Source organism: Vicugna pacos, chromosome 5 (genome assembly GCF_048564905.1).
Source record: "Vicugna pacos chromosome 5, VicPac4, whole genome shotgun sequence".
In the NCBI taxonomy this organism is placed as follows: domain Eukaryota; kingdom Metazoa; phylum Chordata; class Mammalia; order Artiodactyla; family Camelidae; genus Vicugna; species Vicugna pacos.
Window position 1 is genome coordinate 29,492,689 of NC_132991.1, and position 26,483 is coordinate 29,519,171.

Genomic DNA, 26,483 nt, shown 5'->3' on the forward strand with positions numbered 1-26,483 from the left:
TGGTTCTCAACTTACCAAAAAAGAATTTCCATCTAAACATGCAACTATATTTTATGATCACAACTGAACAAGTGAAACAGTGCTAAGTGTCTAGTTATAATGGGTCTTCAAGATTTTTGAGAGCTGGGCTTAGAATCCTTAGATTTTGCCATTTAAAACTCACTTGACTGGTTTAGGAAGTTCAAAGAGCTTCACAAATACCCTTTGGGAACAAGTCACAGTTTCATTATAAAAAAATGATTGTTGTTTCAAATGCTGAATTATAAATATCAGATGGTGAATCTTGGTTTAAAACAACATGAATGATAGCAGAGGAGCCACACTGATCTAGCCATGCCTCAGTCACACTTTCCTCACCTAGGAGTGTACTAGTTTCATAATCCTGCTGTAACAAATGACTACAGATGCAGCAGCTGAAGCCAACACAAACTGATTGTCTTACAGATGTAGAGGTCAGAATTACAAAATGGATCTTACTGGTCTAAAACCAAGGTACTGGCAGGGGTGCATTCTTTCTGGAGGCGCTAGGGGAGAATCTATTTCCTCCCCTTTTCCAGCTTCTATAGACCACCTGTATTCCTTGGCTCACAGACTCCCTCCATATTCAAAGCAAGCAATGTCTGGTTGAGTCCTTCTTACACTGTCAACTCTGGTTTTCTTTCTTCTGCCTCCCTCTTCCACTTATAAGGACCTTAGTGATTACACTGAGCCTGCATGGATAATCCAGGATAATCTCATCTCCAAGTTAGCTGATAAGCACCCTTAATTCTTCTTTGCTATGTACCCTAACATATTCACGTTTTCTGGGGATTAGACTGTGGACATCTTTGGGAGGCCATTATTCTGCCTACCATAAGGAGTTTATATAAAATTTGGCCTGTGTGAGGCAGGGGTTTATAAGAATCATGACATTTCAAGTGTTAGATCTTTGGCATGTACAATCCGGAGTTTCCTGATAACCAAAACTTTCAAAGAAAGATGTTTTACAAGGAAGTTGTAAATCACAAATGCTATTTTCATGTCATTGTTGTAAAACTTTTAAACTTCATAAGTGAGTTTCACAAAATATTAAGTTGATTCCTAAGGACCAGTTCTAGTCAATACCTAAGATTTGTTGAGTTTGCCTATTGTGAAATAAGTCCAGGTGGGAATTCATCCACATTCATATTTGTGAGCCTCTGAGGGTTGTCAGATTGTTAAGGAATGGGGCTTGCCTCCCAGTCAGCTGTGCAACACCTGGAACCCTAAAGGAACAGCTGGAGCTCATTAAGTACCTGTCTGAGTGGGTGTGAGACAACAGATGAGACTGGTGAAAAGGACAGCGTGTGACCTGCCTAAAGTATTTAAAGTCAATTTAAAAATTGACAACTGTTCTCAATCAAACACAACTGCAGGTCAGTTTGGCCCTCAGGCTGTAAGTCTGCTACCCCTGCCAGATAGAGGCTGTTTCCATTCCGAACCTTGATCCAACTCTTCGAGCTCCAGGGACCCGCTATTCCTACTCTGTCGTTAGAGCTTCACCTCACTTTGCCCTCTCCATTCCTTTCTGGCCTTACAGACTCTGACATCCGCATGTTGCTCTTCTGTTTAGATACCAGAGCTCTCACCCACTATCCTGGTTTTCAACGCGTTGCTGCCCAGACCCTGAACCTCTCCTGTGCTTTGCTCCCACACTGGCATCAGGCCCATGAATCAGTGTAGCCCCTTTCTTGTGGGCGGCTACAGCTAGTCAGTCGGCTTTCTGTTGCAGCCACTAGGTGAGAGGGAGCCTGGTCAGAGGCCAATGGATGGCATCTAGCTAATATTCCATTCTTCGAGTAGAACTTATTTATTCTTGCCTAAATAAGCTCAGATTGGCCTACAGAATCCTGATGGGGAAAGTTTCTGTGTGCCAGCCAGTGAAATCACAGAAAGAAAGTGGAAGGAGCAGCACAGGACAGAGGCAGGAAACTTGGGTTCTGTTCCCAATGCTCTTACAGATCAGAGGAAATTTCCTCATCCCCAAATCGGTTTCAGCTTTCTCTTAAATATTATGAAAAGAACTGGGAGATTACTTCCTGGCTCCATGCACCCTATTATGAGGAAAGTAAGATGGGAACATTGATACTTTAACATACTCAAGCAGTCTCTCATAATCCTGAAATTTCTAATAATTTTCCATGGGTTTCCATCTCATCTCCCCGCAAGAGGGCTGGCTTTTAAATATGATTCTCTGATGTACTTATATATATTTATATTTATTTATATGAATATATTTAAAATATATTACATAGAGATCTCTTTATATATGTGTGTATATTTTATATGTATATATTTATATGAACATATATATAAATATATATATATATATATAAATCTTTTCTAAAGTCTTCTAAAGTATGTGTATTCTGGAAAAGATTTTAGAAGGTTTCAGAACAGATTCCACTTTCTCAAACATTTCAGACTGGCATTTTTCCAACTTAAGAGTGTTTACAATACCTACAATATTTGTTTTAAATCCTTCAGAATTCCAAGCCCTGGAACAGAGCTGAGATATGGTAGGGACAGGGATGCTTTATACATGATGACCGAGACCATATCATTTTTCAAGGAATCCCAGACATCGTCTCAGGGTTGAAATGTCTAAATTAATTTAGACAGAGCTGAGAATTCCATCCTTTGTGCTACTGTTGTATTTCATACGTACCACCGCTAGTACATGCCAGACCACTGTATGCAACTGTTTACTCCTCTGCTTCCCCCATTTGTCTGTGATCTCTTTGAGGATATTCACTGGATTGTATTCATCTTTGTATCCCCAGCACCTAGTAGAGTGACTGGCACATAAAAGTCTTTCAAAGTGTTTACTGAATGAATGACTTGATTAATTGCTAAGAAAGGTCAACAGCCCTCTAAGCTACTTGAGGTATTTCTGTTCTTTTCTGATTCCATAGGAGAGAATGAACAGTAGCAGAATGCGGCTATTAGCTTTTTTTTAAATTTGTCAGTCACACGACAGTAATAACAATATTTTAGGTACCTAGGTCATAATTTCACTTGAACATTTGAAACAATTTCTGAGCATCCTTTAAAAATAAGCTCTTAAAGTTGAGGTACCAAGCTTTTCAAACTGTCTTAATATGGGTATCAAACCTGCAGAGCTACATTTAAAATCCTATCAGGTTAATGATGTTGCTGCTGAATGAATTCACTCGTGGGAAAATATCCATCATTTTGGAACTGTGTAGAGTAGCAATAAATATCTGGCACTTAGAAGAATTTGAATATAGTTAGGCAACTGCTTATATTTTTTCTGAATTCAGAGGAGCAGAGTGGATGGGTTGCTTATAAGATTTATGAACTTCCAAATTTAAGGACAGAAAGAAGGAGTTGGGGAGTGGGGAGGAGGCTACGGTATTCCAAGGGAAAGACCTGGGAGGCTTGTGTCAGGGTGGCAACAGTAAGGTGGTGGAAAATGGTAACACCAGGATACTTTGAAGCTAGACCTGACAGGATTGGCTGATGGACTGGATGCTGGATGTGAGAGAAGGAAGTTAAACCTGGCTGCAAGGTGTTTGACTGAAGCAACAGGAATATTTATACAATGTAATACTACTCAGTCATAAAAAAGAATAAAATAATGCCATTTGCAGCAACATGGATAGCCCTAGAGATCATCATTCTAAGTGAAGTAAGCCAGAAAGAGAAACAAAAATACCGTATGATACCACTCGTATGTGGAATTTAAATAAGAAAAAAGAAGGCACTAATGAACTCATCTACAGAACAGAAACAGAATCACAGACGTAGTAAACAATCTTATGGTTACTGGGGAAAGGAGGTGGGAAAGGATAAATTTGGGAGTTCAAGATTTGTAGATATTAACTACTATATATAAAAACAGATAAAAACAAATGTCTTCCGTAGAGCACAGGGAACTATAGTCAGTACCTTGTAATAACCTTTAATGAAAACGAATATATGTATGTATATGCATGACAGGTACACTGTGCTGTACAACAGAAATTGACACATTGTAACCGACTGTACTTAAAAAAAAAGAATAGAACTGCCACTTGCTGAGATGAGAAAGACAGCAAGAAAAGCAGGTTTGGGGAGAACATCAGGACCTCGGATTTGGATACAATGAATTTGTTTGCCTATTAGGCAACCAGGTGGAGATACTGAGTTGGCAGCTGGATACAATAGGGTGGAATTCAGCCAATATGTCACAACTGGAGTTCTAATTATCAGGTGGGAACATTAGACTACAGTGAGCATTTAAGTCCTCAACGCTGGACGAGATGAATAAGAGAATGCACAGACAGAAATAAAAGATGCCTAAGGATGAGTGTCCTGGGTCACTGCAAGATTTAGCCCACAGGAGAAGAGGTTTAGGAACTAGTGGCCAGAAAGGCAGGAGGAAAACCAAGAGAGTACATTTACTTGAAGCCAAGAGAAGAAAAGTACATCAAGAAGAAAGAACAATCAAATATCAAATACTGCTGATAAGGCAAGCAAAGTCATCAGCTATAACAATATGGAAGTCATTGGTGACCTTAATCAAAACAATCTCAGTAGATTATGGGGGCAAAACCTTGACTGGAGGGGACTCTAACAGAGAAAGGGAAAGAGAAGTAGAAAGCAAAGGCTGTAACAACTCCCAAAAGGAATTTTGCTATCAAAACCACAGCCTCTTAAATTAGGGTCCCCAGAGAATCTGTGGATAGAATTCAGAGAGCTCATGAATTTAGATGGGAAAAGGATTACAAAACTCTCTAACTTATCTAGCATTTTCTTCAATTATTAATGTAAAATCAGCAGTGTCTGTTTCTGTTGCCAAATTAAGAAATTGTGGATATTTTCACATCACATTATAGTTGTTAGAGGTATCTCATAACATCATGACCATCGCTATTCAAATGTATAGTAACTACTGGATCCATCACTAGATCTCATGGGGCTGGGATCTGCTGTACAAGTCCTGGTACAAACATGGCGGCCAACTCTCGGCAAATGTGCCCAGAAGTCATTCAGCTCCTTGGCAGTGACAGTACATATTCTCACGGTGGTAACCCAGACATCTTTGTTGCTCTTCGGTATTCCCTTTCAATCCACAATTGCTTGTTGGTCAATATGTGAAAGGAGATAAGTGATTTTCATTGCTTTCATTGCTTCACTGGTTAAATTTTACAAAACTTGACAGATCAAATGAGAATTCTTAACTCTCATAGGACAGCACAACCTTTTGTAACACAGGTACAAGACAAAAGAGCTATGACTGGAGGGAAACTTTGCAGCGCTACATTTTTAACCAATAAAATCTAACTTTAGCTTGCCTATATATAAATGAATTATCTAACACGTTAATGATGAATAACATGTTACCACATCACAGCAGTTGAAAGTGATTTTGATAACTATATTCCAATATAACTTGTTTCTTTTGCAATCCTATATTTTATTTTCAGCACTTGAAAATATTCTGAGGAGTCCATAGACTTCACCAGACCATTAAAGGTATCCATTATACAAAGAAGTTAAGAGTGCCTGCTGAAAATGGAATGCAGAAATGGACCCTAGGAGGAGGAGGAAGCATCAACAGAGGATGCTCTAATGTGGGAGAAATAAAAATATATTTGTACTGCAGGTGAAAATGATTTACTACAGAGGGAGGAAATGATGATGTAGGAATAGGGAGAATTGCTAAAGCAATGCTCTTGAGCAAGCGAGAGGTGAGGAAGCATTAGATCCTTCTAATGGATGGACAAGTGGAGGGGTTGGCCTAAGATCAGAACATGGGTCATTTGTGCACTTACATAAGAAAAGGCAGAGAGTATGGACAGAGCAGCAGGTGGCGGAGAAGAGATGCTGATGAGTCCCTATGGGAGGTCTCTTCTGATTGCTCCTATCTTCCCATAAAATTTAGAAGCAAAGTCATCAGTGGAGAGGGAGGATGGGGGGCAGGTGCTAGAGGTCTAAGGAGAGAGCAGAAGGTATGAATGAAAAGGTCGTCCAGAAGAGCAGGAGAGTGAAGGGAATAGTGAAATGCAGAGTGACTGGAGAACAGTACTGGGGGACTCACTTGAGGTTCATAATCACAAATTTCAAGTGAGTCAGTATGACTGTGTATTTTACTCTAGTCTCATCCAGCTGCAGTTCTGAGTAGGTGGAGAGTTGGATGCAACCAGGGTTGTGCAAGTGAAAACAAAGCAAGAGAATGGCAAGATTGCTGAGAGTGGCCAGCAGCTGGAAAATAAAGAGCATAGAGACCGAAGAGGTGAGTGTGACCAATCAGATTCATTTTCTCTGTCTGTCTTTCCCTGTCTCTTGCTTTCCTGGGAGTCAAACACAAGAATATAGGAAAACCATCAGGCAGGTAGCAGCAGGAAAAGGCTGTAATGTGGAGAGGCACAGGCGGGCTGTGAGTAAGCATCAGTCCTAAGTAAGCAGAAACCGGAGCTGAGTATGAGGTAGCAGAAGACTTGGTCAGGTGAATGGTTGACCATCGAAGTAAAGATCTATCAGCTTCTGCTGCTCAAGGCATGACCTGCTCAGAACTGGTCTCTGTAGCTGCTCTGGACTTTGAGTACATACAGCTATCTGAATCAAAGGGTATAAAAGCAAATGAGAGCCATTTATTGCCTAATTAAAAAAATCTTTCTATTATTGAATGACTTTCAATTTACAAATGACCAGCTTAATGCCCCCTTTTACAGTGCTTTCTACATTTTGTGTTGAATTGCAGGTATACAAATGTCAGTATTTGAGTCACTATATAATGTAACAGAACCACAAGCAGCCTTGTGAAGACTAGGACCACACCTGGTCCATACCTGTGTCTCTTAGGACATCCCATTGCACTTGCGAGGCAGTCCACAAATATGTAGGCATGATGACTCTTAAGGGATTATGCCCTGATTATATCTCTCCAATTTCTGCCTCCTTGAGAAATTGAGTTGCCTATTGAGAAAGGTAGCTGAAAAATCAAGTGTCGATTTGCAATCCCTATCTTTATTTGGCAAATAATTCAAAATTAAGCAAAAAAGATAACACAGATGGATTCACTATTCTACCTAAATTCAACAAATAGTGCCTTCACGTTTTGCCTTTTTAAAAGAAAAAAAAGCAACCTGGCACATCTCCATCTCCTGGATATTCTGCTGAAGGTATCACCTTCCAACCCAGAGCTTCTGAACCCACTATCACTCCACCGAGAGGCTGTCAAGTCACCCTAGTGCTCATGTAATTCCACTCAGTGTTCCTGATGGGGAGGCAAGGGGAGGTGGAGTCAAGGGAATCCTCTAAGTGCCAGAGGAAAAGGAATAGTATTTGTAAGTTCCAGAAATGAGATCACTTATGTGAGCATATGTAAAGATTTTCCTTACCACAGCCTACAGGAAGACACTAATTTTACCTTGTGACCCAGTAAACACTCACACACACACACACAACTGAAACCTCAGATTCATACCTTTTACTATATGAAATGCTTTCTGATAGTTTTCTGTTCTATTTTTATTCTAATTTTTTTCAGGTTTTTAAATGCTGGTCATAATTTACTAAATGGATTTAATAACTCACAAATGGGTTGTGACCTACAGTTTGAAAATATTAACCTATGTGAATTAGAAAACAAAAGATACAACTTTTGATACAACTGAGAAGAATGGGGTGGATCTAGAATTCCTGACAAGGAAACAGGTTGAAGGTGTATTATTTAGTGAAAGGGAAAGTTCCAGAATAGTCTATACATATATACATATACCATAAACACACATATACACACTTGTGTCTTTACATATAGTATATATGTGTTAATATTTACATTACAGTTTATTGTGTAACATGTGTAGAAAAATATTATATACAATATTCTGTAATTTGCCTTTTTCACGTACTAATACATCTTGAAAACATACATATTATATAAGAAAATGTTAGCAGCTACTTCTAGAGATTAGAACTTTGGGACCCCGGATTTTTTTTTAATGGAGGTACTGGGGATTGAACCCAGGACCTCATGCATGCTAAGCATGCATTCTACCACGGAGCTATTTCTCACCTCTCCAGGACCCCAGAATTTTTACTTGGCATTTTATACCCCTCTGTACTATTTGAAGTTTGTTTTATCATGAGCTTTTAAAAAGTAGAAAATGAAAACATGCCAGTACGACGTACAAATGTGCCATGCACCTCCCCCCCCATTTTATCCATGCTCTGCTCCTCTTCTGTTGAAATATATAAACCTATAAACTCAGTTCCTGCAGTGAACTCTCAGGTTATCCCAGGTCACTGCAGTATGCTAGTTGGCTATTGATCAGAAATTGCTAGGAACCTGTATACCGTGCTTGGTTTGAAAACAGAACCAGTTTATGACTGATGCTAGCTACTCACTATAACTTCATGCCTGGGAGCCTGTTACTGATATTTTTATGAACAAACTAAGCCTTGAAATGGCCCTAAAGTGAAGGATGATATCAGCTTAAGCTCACCTATAAAATCCTGGTTATGTTTAGTGTGTTCTCATTTTTCCCGCTGAAGAGCCTGCTGGTCCAGCATAGCTGGCAATGACATACATAGTACATATGAAGGCTTATTTCAGGCTCACAAAAGGAATATGGCAACAGCAAATTAGAGAAACAGGCATCATTAAATGATGAAGCTTAAAGATGCTTCCAAACCACACTTCACACTCCCCCTTGGCCCCAGGCACTCCCTTTGTCATTTTCCCGAATGAAGGCACAGGGTAACAAAGTGGCAAGGGTTTCATCCCTCTGTGAAACACTTCTGGACATTCCTACGTTGATTAGATCTGAGATTTGGAGGGTTTTCTTTTAAAATAATCAATTCAAGTTGCACAGTAGGAAGACAAATGGATGATTTCCACCCCTCCTCAACACTTCCTACAGCTCAAATGGGAAAATGGAAATCTAAAGGTCCATCTGTAAGTTTTAAAAATGAATAGAAAAAAATTGTAGTACACCCACATATCATGCGACTATTAAAAAGCGATAGCTCTCTACCTATGGCATAGATGCAAGCAAAATAATGAATATGGCACAATCCCATTTTCTGTAAAAATAAGTAAACCAGAAAAATGACAAGGTTCACTTGCACATGATTGAACATCAATAAATAATGGAAAGACAAACAATAGGCTTACTAATACTGACTTTCCTATTGGAGAATATGAAAATGAAAGACGGCTAGTGAGAGATGGCTAACTGTTGCTTTTATATGTCATTGAGTTGTTACAATAAGTGTATTTGCTTTTATTTATTTATTTTTAAACTTTAGAACTTTTTAAAATTGAAGTATAGTCAGTTTACAATGTTGTGTCAATTTCTTGAGTACAGCATAATGTTTCAGTCATACAGATACATACATATATTTGTTTTCATATTCTTTTTCATTATAGGTTGCTACCAGATATTGAATACAGTTCCCTGTGCTATACAGAAGAAACCTGTTCAGTAGTTGGCATTTGCAAATCTCGAACTCCCAATTTATCCCTTTCCACCCTTCTTTCCCCCTGTTAACTATAGTTTATTTTCTATGTCTGTGAGTCTGTTTCTGTTTTGTAAATAAGTTCATTTGTGTCTTTTTTAAGACACATATATTGCTTTTATAATTTTAAAATTATAAAGGGGAAAAACATTTTAAAACAAAGTACAATAGGTCACTGACCAAGTATACCTCCTGGAAGAATCTATGCAAGAATGACAGATTTCTACCATACCTAAAGCTGCAGATGAGATGAAACAGACACTGCATGGCAGTCGATAAACACAAGGGAGGGACCGTCGCCAGTGGAGTTCAGGGTTATGGACAACACTAGAGAATACATATCTGATCTGGGTTGAATTGTGCCCTTCCAAAGAGATATGTCAAGCTCCCTCACTCCCTGTAGATCAGAATGTGATCTTTTTCAGCAATATGGTCTTTACAGAGGTAATCAAGTTAAACTGAGGTCATTTTGTAAGAAAAAAAATAGACATCTTGTCTTTTTCTGGTGGCTATTAGGACCTAGATATTACAAATCTCGCAAATGTTGGCACAAAAGTTCCACCAATTTCAGACTACAAATATAATAGAATTCTGTTGTTCTAAGCCATCCAGGTTGTGGTACTTTGCTATGGTGGCCCCAGGAAACTAATATCGTATCCAACAAGGTTAACTGAAAGTGTCAGTATCTCGGTGCTAGCCCTGGCATGTAGTTCACACAATTCAGTAAGCTGTCAACAGGATTATGTTCTCTGGTGGCTCCGTGGACACATGCCGTCTCTTGAAAGTACCTTCAAGACAGGAAAGTACCTTGACCATATCTTACAGTGATACTAGTACTCTTAGTTACTTTCTAAATATTAAGTGTCATGCTTTGCATACATTATTTTATATAAACCCCACCACAACCCTTGAGGTTGTTAGTTGTATTGTTACTACCATTTCCTTTTTTACAGATAAGGAAACTGCAGCCCAAAAAGGCTGTGTACGCAAGATCACAAAGTCATAAGTCGGGCCTCACATCTGGGTCTGAGCACCTCCAAATCCATTCTTTGAACTGCTAAACCTCTCTGCCTCCACTCAGACTCCCCAACAGTGCATGGTACTGTGCTGAGTAAAGGACAGGCTTGTAACATCTGGGCTCTTTAATTAAGTTGCAGTGACACCTAAAATCCAATTCTACGTATTTTGAATTTTTTAAAAAAAAAACTATAGGGTTACCATTAAAATAACTATACTGAGGATTTTTTTTTATTTATGGAGGAGATCACTTAAGATAGTTACCCCTAATAGGAATATGTACCAAAATATGAAACTTCAGTTATTAGGCTTGATAAAGTAGGAACTGATTTGGAATATGAGACCCACAGGCTCAGGGCTACAGAATGCGATGCCAGGCCCTGTACCCTGAGGAGGGCAATATTCTGAGGGTGCAGATTTTCCCAGCCCCACTCTAAATAGAGGTATAAGGTGACTGAGAAGGAAGGGACAGCTAAACTATATGAATTCTGTAAGATGCAGAGAGAGAAAAAAGTGTTCTCCCCTTTAGGGAAAGAGAAAGAGCAGCTGTTCTGTGGGTTGAACAACTGGAACTTGTGGTCATTGTCCCCAACCAGTGTGTTCATAGGGACACAAGGACAAATAATGTTTTCCACGTGGAACCAGCATCCATCTGCTCTCTTCCTCTGTCATGTCAACTTTGTAAATTTGAGGAACATAAAAGTGGCCAAGAAAGTGAGTGTGGCCACTTAGTTAGATGTGGAGGCCAGACAGAGTTCAGGAGAGGCCATGTGTAAGCCCAGATATACACGCACTTGGATACACAGGTTTTTGGAAGGGTGACGTGAGAAAAGTGTGGCAGAATGCTTTATTTTTCAGTCAACCACGTACCAGATACTGTGCTAGGTGCTTAACAGCCATTGTCTCAATTCACATGATATGCAAGGATTACCACTCCCACTTTACAAAGGTTCAAAGACCTAAGTAACTAAGAGTGGTAGATCTCTCAATCGAAACCTATTTACTCTTTCTAAGATACCACATTACATATAGCTATTTGATAATATTCCCCGATTGAGTGTTGACTAAAATATGCTATAACTAAACATACACATCCACAATGAATATACCAAATATACCCATATTTGCTCCATGTTTTCAAAGTAAAGATACTAGTGATCCTCTGCTTTGTGTAGTTAATAGCCATCTCTGTACCTTCCCAGAACTCATCTGGAACATCGCAGGTGGGTGAAAAATAAATATTTGTTGGTTGGCTGATTAATTAAGGTAGAACTCTCAGAACCACTATTCGAACTTCAAAATATTGTCTTCATTTGCAGAGTATTGTACAGTTTGAAACAAGACTTTCTTGTGGAAGGAAAGCTCTTAAACCACAGGTTGAGAGTTTTTAGAATCAGAGATCCTGATTTAAATCTTGGGCTCTGCTACTTACACTGTGCCTTTGGAGGGGTGACTAATTTTCTAAGCCTCCATTTCTTTATTTGCAATGAGGCAACTACTATTACATATACCACAAAGGGGTTCTGGAGTAAAAGTGAGACGAGATACCAAAGCACTTAGCCTGGGGTTGAATCAGTGGAAACTATCACATGGTCGAAAGCAACAACTCTGAACATCTGAAATTTATGCTTTGGTTTTAGTTTGTGCAGACTTTCCTATTTTAACATCAGAATGCCTTAAGAAAGAGGTGGTTATCAGAACCTAGTGAAGCAAGCTGTGCTTGTATTAATAAACTTTTGGAAACAACCATGATAGTAGTTGTAGCACATCCCCACAGACGGATCCATCTGTGGATATACATCCACTTTAATTGAATGCCGATGCTGAACTCAAGAAAATTCAAATTATTTTGCATTCATTGCATTTCATTACAAATTATAAAAACATGTGATTGATGTTAATATGGAAATGAAAATTGTTTCAAGAGTTGAAGTAGTGTTAGGTTATTAGACATGTTTTTATTCAACTAAAAGAACAACATTTCAAAAAGGTTTCCCTTAAAAGAATATGAAGTGTCTAGAAAAGGGAGATCTGGATTGCTTTCTGAAAGATGACTAGCCTTCATTATAGTTTTTTGTATAAGTGAATCTACTCATTTTTCAAATTCCCAAACTTTTATTGGGTCAACTTTACAGGTATAAATGCATGGAGGAACTCAAGCCAGCTGTGAAAAGAAAAACAAACAAAACTATATTAACCTTATTTTAAGATTCCCAAGACTTGGTCAATTAAATAATCTGGTCCCTAACAAACTGAAGTTGTGGAGTAAAGTGCAGTTCATGAATTTGTGCTATTTGAAACAGAAACGTAAACAGCTTTTGCTGAGTGCCAGAAAGCCCACGTGAATTTTCAAAGGAGTACAAGTTCAGACAGCATGTGGTTAGTAATTCTTGACTAAAGCATTCTGGGGAGTAGCCAACTCTATTACACAGAGGACTGTGGCTTTCTTACAATGAAAAGCCACATTTTGGTTCTAATGGACAGTTATTGACCGTAATGTGCTTTGGTCCTGCCCACTTCTTCCAGGAATCTTAGCCAAAGACCTCAGCCAAAGAAGCATGAAATGGTAGTCAGAACTCCAAAGAAATGCCGTGCAAATAACTTTGCCTAAGTGGTTCCCATTCTACAAAGAATAGTAAAAGGCTCTGGGTCCTGTTGTGAAAATGAATCATGTTGTTTCAGATCTGTGAATTCAAGTGTTTCATGCCTGCTGTGTCCTATGGTATTTGATCCCTTGGTCATTCGTGTATTGACTGCCGCCTTCAGGGATGAAGAGCAGCCTTCTTGGGAGCAGATCTGACACTCGAAAGTGAAAGCCTCTACCCCTTTTCATCTTTCTCTCCCAGTTATACATAGTTGGGAAAACCCTGGAGCCTGGACCACCTCTCATGAGGGAAACAAGGTGTCTATTACATCATTAGGTATAAACTCAATTCTCTTCCTGCAGACTAATATGCCTTGGTCTAATATGCACCAGAAGAACTCCCACTAAAAACCTCTAAAGCCTTCCTATGTTCAAGATTATAAATGTTCTCTGGCCTCTCAAAGCATAAATCACAGGAGATGCTTCAGTTGATTTATGGAGGTCATTTCATGAGAGTGCATTTGCTGTCTTTATATGTCTCATTGAATAAGGTTTTCTTTTGGGGGATCAGAGAAGGCCTTGTCAGAGGAGACATGTGGCAATCATGGAAAAGGCACAAATTACCTTTCAACCCAGTTTCAGCAATGAATAAACTCCATTCTACTTCATAGAGTTTCCTATTTGGAAACCACCAAGACTAACACTTTTCAGTGAATTCCTATCAGAGCAGTCCTTGTAAGTGAGCAGGTTGGATAATGATCCAAATGCCAGGAAGGCCCTTCTTCCTTCCAGTCCTCCAACCCAAAAATCTCTTTCTGCCAGTCCCAGGATCAATTTCTACCATTAGTGAGTTATTCTTTTAAGGGTTACAGTTTTGTTTCATTTTGCCTTTATCATCCAGAACTCCCTATGAAAAGGAACAGACCTCTTGAGGGGGCTACTTTAAGTCTTTTTCTGCTCTCAACTCACTTTCCAGCTACCCAAGAGTTAGTTAAGAGCCTAGAGGTGAAAGAGGAGAGTAAAGTGAACCATCTGAGATGCCAGGGCCCCCCAAAGGGAAGGAAACCTTTCTTAGCTGATTTCTATTTGCGATGTGCTTTTGTATACTATGGAGAAGATAAACAGAATATTCTGGAATGGTAGTAGCTTAGAAATCAGAGAAAAAATTTGAAGGTCTTCGAAGGACCAAGGGGAGCATTATGCCTGGGGTCATTCATGGTCCCCTTTGCTATAGACAATGGATATATGGTGACTCGCAGAATTTGCAACGAACAATGGAATCTTATGTCACGGTGCCCTATTTGATGGCTGCAAAATGGTCACTGATGCAATGGTCAAAGCCGGCGTCTAACTTCTGACTGACACACAGGATCACCTCATTTCAAAGCTGGAGGACATCTTTCAAGAGCATCTAGTTCATTTCCCCATTTAAGGGTCAAATTCCATCTAAACCACGACCAAAGGAAAATGGGTGGGCCCAGACAATGGTAAAACTCACCCTGCTATGATGAGAAGTTTTTTTAGAAAAGCAAAAATATACTACACAAATGTAAGGACTTACGAAGCAAAGAAGGAAAAAAATCATTTCATTCATATCATTTCTTAAAGTAAAAAAGCCTAGCCTCTTAGATAAGATTGGCTGTGAATTTTATCAAATTTTATATCAAATAATCTGTCCTACTCCTAAATTATACTCTTGTTAGTTCTAAAATCAATCCAGAAAAAAATTGTTCCAGCCTAATAAAATTTGCCCAAATAACAATTCCCAGCTTATCTACATGATTAGCAGTGTTAACATGTATATATATGCCCAAGAAAAAGGCAGATTAGTAAGCAGTGGAATCCAGTTTTTTTTTTTCCCTAAGAGAATGTCTCTCTCTAGTTAACATGATATTTATAAACAGTGTTCTGAGTCCTTACTGTACACACTGGAGAAGTGGTGCACACAGTGCTGACCTAGAACTACACAGCACAACACAAGGCCTTCTAGAACCTCAACAATGTTCCTACAGAGAAGCCTCTGAATTTGAGGAGGATTTAGACAGAAAATGTATAAGTGGTACTAGAAGAGACAAAAGGAAAGAACCATGGTAAAAAAAGCAGGAAACAGATAAATGTTGAGGGAATGGAAATCTTCAGCTAAACTGCTTCTCAAAACAGGATTCTAGAGTGGAAGGCCAGATTTCCGACCACTGACTCCTTGTAACCTGGGGCAAATCTGAGTGCTGCACGTGTCCTGGGGGCCTCCAAAGGCTTGGGAGGAACAGGCTGGAATTTAAGTCTCAGGTTCAGCATTTACTAACTGTTGAGCTTTGGGCAAGATATTGGTCATATCTGAGCTTCAATTTCTTTTTTTTTTTTCTCTTTTCTTTCAATTTCTTCATCTATAAATGGGCACAGTCCTACCACCACCAGGCTTACTGGCTCCTGAAGACCAAAACCCTTTGCCAACTACCAAGCATCAACGAAGACAAGGGAGAGTTACGTGGTGTGAACTGTTTAAAGTGGGATAAAATGCCTTTGCCAGATGCTGTGTTTCTAACAGCAGTGTGATTCTAAAGGATCTTAGGAGATGTGTGGAGGTATGATTTCACCATGGTCCCCATAGCTGTGGCATTCTTCTTCTGGCCCAGAACCATATAGAAATCCTAAAATAGGCATTTGCTAACAATAACCTGGTGTAATAATCTATCGGTTTCCTCCATCAGCGTGCTGTGACTAATGACTAATTACCCAGATCCTTTGAAATGAATCTATAAGCATAGCCAGTGTTTTATTTTTGGAAACGCTAAGTTGTGGACTAAAGGAAGCCTTTTTCTGCAAGTATTAGACTCTCCCATGCTATTATTTCAGAGACAAAGAATTCTTCTGGATAAACAAGGAGCACTTAAACAGTAGATTTCCATTCACTACCTCAAGAAAGAGAGAAAATGAACCAAGCCAGACCAGGACTCATTAGGAAAGAAAGACTCCTTCAGCTGCCTCTCTACTGCATTCTGACTGCCCCAAAGAAACACTGAATTGTTTGCTTTAAAATGATTACTTTTACGTTACATGAATTTCTCCAGAGTAAAATAAAAATAGAAAAAAGTTGTTAAGACTAGCACCTCCCATCAAGAGTTTATGGTTATGTTCTTAGCAAGATGACAAGACTAACCTTCGTTCATCCAACAAATATTTCCTGAATGTATGTTTCATTCTGGGTATAAATGTAATACCAAACAATGTACATACAACACACAGCCCTTAAGAGCAAGGGCTAAACTGTAGCAAAATTGAATACCTGGAATTAATGGGGAGGAGATGAGTGCTGGCTTCTTGGCTATGAAAGAGAGTATTATGAATATAAGTAAAAGGTGGAAAAGGGGAGCTTTTAAGCAGAAAGAGTTGGGGGGAAAAGGCCCCAAAGTGACAGTGAACATGGCGTGGATGTTGGATAACAAGGAAGTCATCCTGACTTCCACGCTCTTCTTTTCTGATATGGCTGTAAGAAATGCTATTTGGAATTCATCAAGCCACAGAACGGAGTCACTCGGAAGATGAAGAAATACAGATTGTGGGCTAGATGGATGTGCAGGTGCCTGAACACAGGATGCCCATCAGGTGTCAAGCTGTGCTGCTGGTTCCAAACTGTGTCCTGCCCAAAATGTCATTATCAGAAACTTGGCTGAAGATACAAATAGCACTGATGATCAAATTCATGGTTGACCATAACATTGGGAGAGAACATTCATACACAGGGTGACAGATAGAAAATTCATAAAGAATTCTTCTGGCAGAAGTGATGGCCAGACTGGACAAGATGAAATTTAATACAGATAAAGGTATTTATTTTTGGGAGAAAAAAAATCTACCCATGTACAGTTATGAGAGGCCTGACTTAAAAGTAGTACAAATAATAATTAGAAGGGTGTGTGGTTTTAGTTGACTATAAAGTTAATATTATCGATGTTAGCCTCTCCCTCCACCAAAGCTAATATAGGTTCAGTGTGAGTTGTCTCATGTTCGGATAAACAGTGTCAACCAGGGAGCCTCCAAAAGAGGACCAGAAGGGTAAGGGATTTTTGAGGATCATCTGAAGACACTGGTTGCACATCCTTTGGGGAAGACAACACATGGTAACTGTGTATAAATACCAGCAGATGGGAAAAGGGCAGAACTAAGGCCAACAGACAATTATTAGAGACTTCAAATCTACCTGTATTGGGGAAAGACTTTTCTGACAATTACAGTGTGTGAGGGAATGTGCTTCCCTACATCACCTGTGACTAGAGCTGTAGGAGCTGCTAGTGAGTGATAGTCTGTGAGGGTCATGGATCACCACACAGATACAGGATTAGACTGGTAAGGTCCCTTTCAGCACTGAGCTCCTATGATTCAGAGGTGAGGAATGTAGTAGACATCAAAATTAGAGTTCCTCGGGTCTCATCTGGAGGATAAAAGAGAGTAAAGTATTAAGCAGGGGAGAAACATGATAAAAACTGTATCTGAAGACAGTTCTGCAGGAGCATATGGGATGGAAAGGAGAGAGACTGGGAGCTGGGAGGCCAGAAATGGAGCTGTGGCAGTGGTCCAATTAGGAGGTAGCAGGGTCTGCACCCAGTCAATATTCACAGGAGTGAGAAGGAAATGACATAAAAAAAGAAAAGCCGTCAGGATTTAGTCATTAGCAACTTGTGGGAGATGGGGTAAAGGCATCAGCTTATCTGAGGCACTGGAACTGAAGTGATGACAAGATACAAGTGGAAGTGGCTGGTAGGCAATTGGAGTTATGGTTTTAGAGACAGGATGATACATCAGAGATGAAGACTCAAGATTTACTGCAATAAAGATGATGGCTAAAGCAGAGAAACAGAGGAGCTCTTCAAGGAAGAAACTAAGAAAAGAGAAAAAGATCAAGGTCTAAATTAAATCTTAGGAAAGAGCAAGTGTAAGGGACTACAAGGTGGAAGAGATGACCGTAAAGGTGATACAAGAGGGGTCAGAGGAGTACAAGACCCTGAACAATATGTGTCTGAAAACCAGTAAAGGAAAGATACCATGAAGGGGGAGCCACTGTGCCAAACACAGCTGTCCTCAGGTCCAAGGTCTGGTGCTCCAAGATCACCAAGAGTGGAAGAAACAGTTTATGGTGGAAGAGGCACCCATTCAGTCACTCTACATTAGCTCTGCTCCCCAGGGAATTTTTCTCTGCTATAATCACTTTATGTTATACAGCTATAAGTTCCAGTTAGATACACACACACACACACACACACACACAAAACAGCCCATAGTCTTGAGCTATGGACTTGGGAAACCCAAGCATAAGCAAGCTGTGCCCAAGTGAGACTATGCCACATTCTCCATGGAATGGAGCCACTGTCTCAGGCTCCTGTACAGAACTACTAATTTAAGAAGGTTTAGAAGCATTCATGAGGCAAACCAGCGAGCGACAGAACCAAGCCCTGAAGTCAGAAGCTCTGCCTTCCAGATTGTTACAGACTGAATTTTGTCCCCCAGAATTCATACATTGAAGCCCTAACCCCTAATGTAGTTGGTTAATAATGAGGCAATTAAGGTTAACTGAGGTCATAAGGAGTCCTAATGCCATAGGACTGGTGTCCTTAGAAGAAGAGAAAGAGACACCAGGGATGCACGGAGGAAGTCATGTGAAGACACAGTGAGACGATGCCACATACAACCCAGGAGGAGAGGCCTACCCAGAAACCTGTCCTGCTGGCACCGGCATCCTGGACTTCCCGCCTATGGAACTTTCTTTTATTTAAGTGGTATTTTGCTATTGCAGGCCAGGCAGACGAACACAGAGATCATAGGCCGGCTGTAGATCTTTTTCTGCTCCATGGTCAATAACCTGGGCAGTGTTTAATACCTTCACCTGGTGTCTCACTCACTCACTGGGACTAAGTTCAGTATTTACTGGGGGTTCTAGTAACAGAGAAGCCCAGACTGAGAGTACCAAGTAAGTTTCTGCAGGTGTCTCAATGAATATGTTGGTTAAAACAATTTCTCACCTTTTCCACGAAACTGAAAGTTCGTCGAAAGGAAAGCCACATGGCATGAGGAAAAACATTCAGGTTTTTAAGACTATTTTATCCCAGGACTACCTCTTGCAGGGTGGCCTTACACAGAAAACAGGCATACATGTGGTTGATAACTTAAGAAATTTCAGAAAGCCTCTTTTCCCCATGAACTTGGGCACATGTGTCTGTACCTCAGTTTCCCCATTCACAAGATGGGGATAATGATAGTACAAAGCCATAGGGTTGCTGAGAGAAATAAATGAGTTAATATGTGTAAAGAAGCTGGAACAGTGCCTGGCACAAAGCACCATACAAAATATTAGTTGTCAAGGCCATTGTTATTATTATCAAATAGAGACATCAGAGACCAATCATCCTGATTTGCCTGGGATAGAGGTGTTTCCCAGGTTGGCAAACGGGGATGGGGTCGCCCTAAGGAGCCTCAAATTCCTCTATCGCTCATTTCCCTAAGGTTGTTACTGAGATGCAAATGTTATCGGAGAGTAGTTGGGTTGTTTTGAACCATTAGCATTACTTAATACTTTACAATTAGATCATCAACGTAGGTAGCAAACTTCAGATAACAAGAGCCACATGACGAATCAGTTCTGATGGGTAATCAGCAGTCAGAGGAGATCAGAGCTCCAGGGTGTGTCCTGACCGGCCAAGTGCTCCTGCTGAGCATTTGGCATCCGGCAGAATGAGGTGGAAAGAGGGCAACTTGCCCAATAGGGAGGAGAGAAAAAGGAAGGAAACAACAGTCCCCGAGAGATGCTGCTTCTCCCTCTTCATGTTAGCAGAAACCATCCTCAGGTGGAGGGTTCTTTACCACAGCTGTGAAGGTCTCTTCTATAGATCCTTATAGAAGTAAGATGAGGACTCTGAAGGACTGTGGTGATTCTCAGTCCTTTACAAAACAAAATCTGAGTAAATCCTGGTGCCCGGTGCCACCGATCCTGGTGTGACATGTGCTCACAGCCTGAGATTTGATTTCAGTCCAATCCCCCAAGGAGAGACACCGGATGAAAAACATTGTATGTGGCCAATGAGAAGAAAAGAGCAGTCATCAGAAAAAGCAACCCAGCTGAAAAGAATGGATTAAATCAGATTTCCAAAAGTGCCCTCTACAGCCAGCAGTAGGTGTACAGCCAGCAGCAGGTGCTGTGCGTTTGGTCACATCATCCTGGACCAGGGGGGTCATCCAGGCGAGATACAGGGAAGGAACTCCGCAGGTGTGTAAACAGGCGACGCCTGGGGCTTGCCTTTCAAATTTGCTGCTCTGTAAACCTGTGGTTCTGGCATCCAGCATGCAAAGAATCACTTGCGGTGCTTTTATTTTTTGTTATTATTTTTTAATCATTTCACTTTTTGGGTTTTTGTGGGTTTTTTTTTTTTTTTTGGTTCTTTTCTTTGGGAGGGAGGAGGTAATTAGGTTTATGAATTTAATGGAATTACTGGGGATTGAACCCAGGACCTCATGTACGCTAAGCCTACTATCACTAGGCTATACCCTCCTTGCTCCTGCGGTGCTTTTAAAGGCGATGCTCCTCGCTGCCCCTAGTGGATCCTGACGGGGGTCCCAGAAACTGCATTCCTAATCAGCCTCCCGGGGGATTCTACTGCAGCGCGGGTCTGTGGACCACGCTTTGAGAATCGCTGCTGCAAGGGCTCTGGATCACACAAAGACTAAACAACTTTAGAAACAGCTCCCGAGTGGCCTGAAAATGTCTACGCACTTCCCAGAGGTGCTTCTGGAAACACTGACTTCATGGCTCCCTTTGTAAGGAGAAGGTTCTTTGATCTACAGAAAGCCATGAGGTCTTTGGCTTCTGCCAGCAGAAGATTCTAATTGGGAGTGAGTGCTGCCAACTGCCCCCTCCATCCCTGAGCGCGCCCAGCCCTTTCTGCAGGCACCTGTCCCAACACAGAGCCCAGCAGAGAGACCCATGGGATCAGATTTTAATCACTGTGATGAGAATGTCAATTTGCTGGCTGATTAGTCCCTGGTTTACAGAAACAAGTAGCAGTAGCCTTAAAACAGGGGAGTAAAAGGCCAGTGAAAGAGTGCAGAAGTGGTATACTGAGGAGTCTCCTGGGCTGGGGCTGCAGGAGGGAGGTGAGGGCATTCTCGTGCTCCATGTAGCGCAGGCCCCTAGGAGACCAGTGACTGGCCTTCTTGGGCCTCCCCTCTTTGGCATGCATAAAGCAATATCGATAGGGATGCGAGTGTCACCAGCACATTTATCGCATTTAGATTAGCTGCTTAAAAATCCCTTACGAGAAACTAAGAAGGAACCTGGTGTTATTTTCTCTGTAGAGACCAGAATTAAAAAAGCCATCCTAACCCCATGCCAGCATTTCCTAAGTGAGCTTCTCGTGTTTAGCTGCAGAGCCAGAAGGTAGCGGCATCACCTAGCAGCTGCTGGCAAAGTGCAGATTATATAACGTTTGCTGTGTAAGCAGCGCAGGAGACAGCCTCTCCCGCTTTCATCTCGAATGCCTCTTTATGTGCTCTAACCCAGAGGTCCCCAAAACAGACTAAAAAGATGATGAGACTAAAGGAAGCAGCTATTCCTGTCAAGTGTCTTAGACCCTCAGAGATTTGGAAAATACGAGTTCTCCCAGCCCTGGTCACATGCAGAATGGACATGGAATGGGGTGAGATCAGAGTGGGGTGGGGGGGCATTCATTCCCAGACTTGAAGCACCCTATCCCTCTAATACGCAAGCATGTGCTTTAATGTAACAAGTTTGAAATCTGTAGAATAAACGGATACATTTTTTGGAAGCTTGGCATTGTTGGCCAATCTACTCCCCGCCTTCCCTAGTTTCACTCATTCCACCATTTTTATCCTCTTTTTTATCTTTTTGTCTTTTCTTTGCCTCTCCTGCCTTCTTCTTCCCTCTTTTCCTTCTCTCTCTTCCCTCTGTCTTCCTCCCTCCCTCCCTTGCTCACCCCTTCCTCTCCCCTCCACCCTGTCTTTCATTCAGCTAACATTGATTTGATACCTACGACCTATCAGAGAGTGAGAAAACAAAATGAAAAATGCCATCTTGACCTCATTCAGTCAGTAGCTATTTTGTGCCAGGCAGGTGTCTGAGATACACAATGAACCAGACAAAGTCACGGTCCCTACTCTCATGGATCCTAGTAAAAGATTTAAAGAAGCCATGGAAATACAGTGGGGAGTACCAAAGTTCAGACCAGGCAGCCATGAGAATCTTCTGGCAGGATGTGGTGTTTGAGTGGAGCCTGGAAGGAGATGAAAGTGTTAGCCCAATGGGCAGAGGAGGGAACATGTGCAGAGGCAAGAAGATGTAAGAGCATGAGCCATTGGGGATCTACAGGTAGGTGGTGTGGTCCAGGTGTGATGATGCCTGTGGAAGAGGCAGACGCTGAAGCTAAAGACTCCAGCAAGGACCAAGGTGTAAAGGTCCTGATGTGCGGAGGAGAGGGATCTGCAATGTAGTCTGAAGGCCGTGGGGACCAGTTAAGGATTTTATATAGGTGAGTAACAAGATGAGATTTGTGTTTCAAAAAGATAATTCTGAGTGCAAACCACTCCAGGGGAAGGATTGGAAAGGGACAATGGCAGAGAGAGAGTGACCAGCAAAGAGGTTATCTCAATAATCCCAGTGGATGATGGACTGGGGGAGACGTAAGAAAATCTCTGCTCCCATGCATACATATATAGCTATATATATTTTATTGCTCAATATTGGTCTCTAGAAGACATCCTACATTTTTGGTCTTGTTCCAAGATGTGTAGACTTTCTGTAAAGACAGTCACATGTCCTTTCTTGTCCCCAAAGTTCTCTAACAAAACTAATGATCCACACATCAGCCCCTGTGGAAAACAGTTTGGCAGCTCCTCAAAAAGTTAAACACAGAATAACCATATTACCCAGCAATTCCACTCCTAGGTATATACCCACAAAGAACTGAAAACAGGTACTTAAACAAATACTTATATAAAAATGTTTTTAGCAGCAAAAGGCTGAAAACAGCCCAAATGTCCATCAATGGATGAAGATGGCATATTCATGTAATGGAATATTCTCCGGCCATAAAAACAAATGAAGTCCTCTTATATACAATAGGGATGAAACATTCTGCTAAGTGAGAGAAGCCAGACACAAAAGGCCACATGTTTTATGACTCCATTTGTATGAAATATCCAAAAAAGTAAATCCACAGAGACAGAAAGCAGGATTGGTGGATGCCCAGAGTGGGAAGAAGGTGGGGGGAGTGCTGAGTAACAGTTTCATGGGTACTGGGTTTTATTTTGGAGTGATGAAATGCTTTGAACTAGATGGAGGTGGGGGTCACACAACATTATGAATGTACTATGGTGAATTTTTATGGTACATAAATTTTGCCACAATAAAAAATTTTTTAAAAAAACTTAATGATGCAATTTTACTCTCCTCATTCTCCAAGTCTCTTCCAGGACATAATGTCCTATCACTGAAGTGTTATGAGGATAGAGCTGACCAGAGAGAGCCCTCCAGAGGTAGCACACAGCCATTGAGGACCACACTCTCCACCTTCCCTTAAGGAAGCTGAGAGTTTAGAGGAGCCAGAAGAGCCAGGGAGGTTAGCGAGAACAGGCTTCAGTTTGCTCCTCTGAGTGGTGGAATCTGAGAGTTTAGGAGAATACGATAGAGCAGCAATCAGGGCAACAAGATGAAGTCCATGCATAGGAAGAAAGCTCAGGGCCCATGGCAGAAACACGCACAGCAGGGAAAGTAGCTCGAGGGATGCTTGCAGACTGCAGTGTCTGGCTTCTGCTGTGGCTGCACCTCTGTTTCTTCCTAATAGAAAAGACTAATGAGGAGGCTGGAGTGCTGTGCGCAAGGAAGCTAATTAAACCTCCCTCCTCCGGTCTCTGAAAAGGCGGCATTCTGAAAGCCTGCATCTAGTAAACAAAGCAACAAGACCCTACTTAGGTGCACTAAGAACTGAAAAGGGGCTTTCTAGGGCTTGGAAAGTAGCATTGAACACCAGAAAGGCCTGGAGGCTCTGGATACCCCCTCAGGCTAACTGTGTGACTACGGGAAATTTTTTACCCTCTCTAGACTTCAGTTTTCTCATCTGTAAAATATGGATAATTACACCTACCCCATACCTCATCTGCTCACGTGAGAATTAAATGATGTATGACACGCAGAGTATCCAGAAAGTGCAGAGCAATATTCAGGTTGTTGGATAACTTGTGTGATACCTATACCCACTAATCAGAATAAACACGAAAATAAGCAATGCAGTCAAGGTGGACACCGGCCATGTCCTGCCCCTGTGCTGCACCAGTAACATACAGATCAGCCCCCAAATAATTCATGGTTCATAGTAGGTCTTCACTGGAGAGTAACTATTATTTGAAAGAGGCAGCTAGAATTAGGACTCGGAGGGGTGGGAGTATTGTTTCTATAAAACATAGAAATTCTGGATAGGTCTGTGTGTAACACAGACAATCAAGCACAGGCTGGAAAAGCTCTCTGAGAGTCCCCCTTGCCCAGGAGCCTCCCTCTTTCTCCTGTCCCCTCACCACACCCTGCTTCTGTAGACAGATGATCTTCAGGGAGGGTGGCAAAGTGGATCCTGTACCCCAGACACTTAAAAAGAAAGCACACAGGAAGTGTAAATAGGCACAGGGTACATTTAAAACTGGATGATAACTTGCCATAGGAGTCTAGAGGCCCCGAACAGAAGGACCGCAGAAGGAGCTGGTCCAGGACCTAAAGGGCCGCTCACCCCACCCCTCCCCCTCCAAAGAGAGGGGCATCACCAGAATGCAGATCAGTGCCCTGATTCCTTCAACAGAAAAGACTGCTTATAGGGGAGGTGGAGGGTTGGAGAGTAGGGACATCAGCAAAGCTAACAGCATGTTGATTCACATTCTGGCATTGTTCTCAAAAATATTCAAACATTTATATTCCCAGGAATAGGGGTTACATTTCAGAGAACTGTGTGAGAAGGATGAAAAACAGTTCCTGGCTTTGCTCATCACTTTGTCAGCACAGTCTTCAAGTGTTCAGACCTGGCTGAATGAATAGATGGATGAGCGCACGAACGGCTGGTAGAGAAGAGAGAACAGGGTGTGTTGCCGAGGAGAAACTGCATAGCAGGTGGGGTACTGGAATGCAATTCCTGCCCTAAACTTAGGAAAATTAAGGAACAACTCAGAGGAGATGAAAGATTCTGTCCTGACACAGGAAATGTACAATGAAGTGGCTCAGTCATTATCAGTAGAACTCACAAATGGAGCAGATGTGGTCAGGTGAGACCACCACCTTCTCAGGATTCCTCCACATGCAAAGAAGTGGCTCCCTTGTGCCTACAAACCCATCCGAACACTTGGGTCCCACAGCCAGGCCTCATCACCAATCAGCACGTCTCCACCTTTATTGGTTGGCCAATACCTTGCCTTGTCTTTCTCTGGTTGTTCTGTTTCTTCATTTGATCTGCCATCTCTGCCTTTCTAGCCACCCTAACCCCTCACTTCCCTGTTGTAGGAAGCGACTCTGAGTCAGACACTTGGATTCAAACTCTGGACCCATCATTTACCAGCTGTGTGACCTTGGACAAATCATTTAACTTTTTCTATGCCTAGGAAATTGATGATAAAAGTACCTCCATCATAAGATAACTGAAAATTAAGGGGAAGAAATTCACATAGAGAACTTAATAATTTTGGCCCATAACACATAGTGACTACTACCATAGTTACAGTGGTCTGGCATAGATATTACCACTTTTATGAAATTATAATTTTTATAAATATAACTTTTATATAATTTACATTTTTATATGTTACATATAATAAATTTATATATAAATTTTTATAAATTTTATAAAATTTCAGACTAATTTCATGCCTCCAAAATCTTTTCATGATTCCCAATTTCTTTTGTGCCTATGTTTACACTCTATACCAAACCTCCAGAACCTGACTTCAGTCACCCTAAGCTGTCTTCCAATTCGTCATAGTATCCAAACTTCATTAAACTACTAAGTGCCAGGAACTTTATTTAGCTCTTTATGTGTGCTATCTAAATTGATTTCATTACCACAATAACACTTTAAGGCTAATATTACCCTCACTTTACTGATTAGAAAACAGAGTCAGGGAGGTAAATAACTTGTCCAAATACAAACAGTTAGTAAATGGCAAGCACTATGGTGAATCCAATTCTTCCGGCAAAAATAAAGCCCATTCTGCTATTCTGTGGTCCCTCCTGGTTGTTTCATGTGCATGGTTCCAGTCTACTTGACTTTAAGCATTTTCATATTAGGAGCATCTACTTCTACTGCTCTTATAAGGACTACAACCTCTAGTACAGTGTTAGCCATGCATTGGTAACTCACTA

At 41.1% G+C, this 26,483-nt stretch overlaps 1 protein-coding gene and 1 long non-coding RNA gene across 2 annotated transcripts in view; one reads left to right on the forward strand and one right to left on the reverse strand.

Annotated features, from left to right (window-relative positions):
• CACNB4 (calcium voltage-gated channel auxiliary subunit beta 4) overlaps nt 1-26,483 on the reverse strand; it is a 220,768-nt gene that overhangs the window by 80,757 nt on the left and 113,528 nt on the right. The window lies entirely within an intron of this gene.
• LOC140696594 (uncharacterized) lies at nt 5,817-9,538 on the forward strand. The gene is made up of 3 exons (XR_012073089.1): nt 5,817-5,870; nt 6,123-6,259; nt 9,401-9,538. It is a non-coding gene; the product is annotated as an uncharacterized lncRNA (long non-coding RNA).